A 2,100-nucleotide genomic window follows, 5' to 3' on the forward strand; every position below is an offset into this window, starting at 1 on the left:
AACTGTGTAGGATGTCAGACCAATCATGGATCCCAATGCCGACATGTCTGTTGAGCTTTTGGTACTTGCGATGATAAACAGAGATTAGTGAGCTTCACCAATACACCCATCAGACTTTACGTGGGATAGATATTGAGACAATTGCGACCTGTTATAAATCGTTTAGGCGTATCCATCCAGAATTCGTTCGTTTTTCCACGTACTTTACTTATGTGGTATTTGGAGGATTTAAGTCAAACCCGAATTTGTGTATCACTGCGCGAGAATCATTATCTTTACGAGAAATGGATTCTCAGTTATCTGATATCATACAGCAACGTGTAGAATGAATTATTTGTGATTTATCAGTTTATTATTATTATTCTATGTCACTCAGTTTTTTTGTTTTTAATATTTTTTTACTGACTCATATGAAATTTCCTAGCGTTAAAAAAAAGAAATACTTAATCATGCTAGAAATGTATCTGTTTCGTCAATTTACCTTTTTTATTACTGTTTATTACTATTATTATTATTATTATTATTACTCTATGTTACTCAGTTTTTTGTTTTTAATAAACTTTCTTTACTTACGCATATTGCATTTCATAGCATTAAAAAAATACACGCTATTAATGTATACTCATGTGACTATTTCATCAATTTTTACTTGTTTTATGCAATAAGCTCCCATAGTATGTGTAATTATTAACGTAATCAGTGTGAATGTATGTGCTATGTGTGTAAGTGTATGTGAGCGCCTTCTACCGTTCAATTATAAAATTCATGCCCGGCGTGACGTCATTACTCGTACGATTTAAAAAAATATATGATAATTTATGCTAATTAATTCACGTCGCCCTTTTTACTAACTAGATTTAAAATATTTAATTTATGATAATTTATGCTAATTTATTCACACGCCTTGCTGAAATTTTGTGAAAATCTTGTTAACCATATGTGAAATAAAACCGACCACATTTTCGTCAATCCATAATAGAAATTTTAATTTTTGTTTGAAGATATTAAAGGAAATAAATATATGACAATAATAATTTATTTTTATTTTTCATTCCAGAATTGTCAGTAATAGAGCAAGGTAGGAGAAATAATTACACAGAAAAAATGAAACAACGTTGATCAACTTTAAGCCACTTGTAATCATTGTGTAAGTGCGCCCTCAATGTCTTTAACGTATTGATTGAATTATTTCGTTCACAAAGTTAAATCGACTGTTCTTGTGCAGGGAATCAGCAGGTGGTTGTGTACTGACCGACACCACATACTAGTAATACCCTAAATAAGAAATACATTTTATGTACAAACAATAACAATTTAATAAATATCTCTGTGGAATGCTTTTATAAATCAGGAACACACTAGCTGTCGTGACTCAGTATAGATTCTATTGTTAAACTTAAACAAAAATACTTCATCCGTGTCTACATCATCAGTATTTCCATCTGAGCCTGTGTACTTATAAATAACCAAACACAGGGCAATATCGCCACGGTTGACCGAACCATTGTATTGCATCCATGCCCGGGATCCAGGTCTGGCGTTCGACCAATCAGATGTTTTCGGATGTTCAACTCTGATAGCATTGTACCTCACACGACCCAGGTATGTTCCTTTAGGAACAGACCATTAGAAACTCCGGGTGGAAAACAACTGCACAGAGAAAAAAGATAAATAAAACAAACCATACAGGGGAAGTGAAAACAAGAGCAAAGACCTCCGATTCTAATATGAAGGACAAATTTATACAGTTTTCAACTGCCCCCCTCTCCCAGAGTCTACTCGACCTATTTACAACAGCATGACCGTCACAGTTGTCCCACTTACCCCACTACCGCATTAAATATGAGATATTAATTTTAATGAAAATAAAATTGTCGTTACTTTTTTTAAATGCAGGTGAGCCAATTAAAATCAGTGTCATTGAGAAGTGAGGGTATGTGACACGTATCGACGAGTTGTATGTGCGGCAGAAATACATATTTGTTAAGTTGCCACTGGGACGTTCGTGAGATCGATGAAAATGAAAAGGAACTGAAATCTAGCCTAATCCTAAAATAGGTGTGGTTGATTTTATGTCTGTGCCTGAACACATTTCTCAGC

The sequence above is a fragment of the Saccoglossus kowalevskii genome, chromosome 4 (genome assembly GCF_978046115.1).
Source record: "Saccoglossus kowalevskii chromosome 4, keSacKowa6.1, whole genome shotgun sequence".
NCBI lineage: Eukaryota > Metazoa > Hemichordata > Enteropneusta > Harrimaniidae > Saccoglossus > Saccoglossus kowalevskii.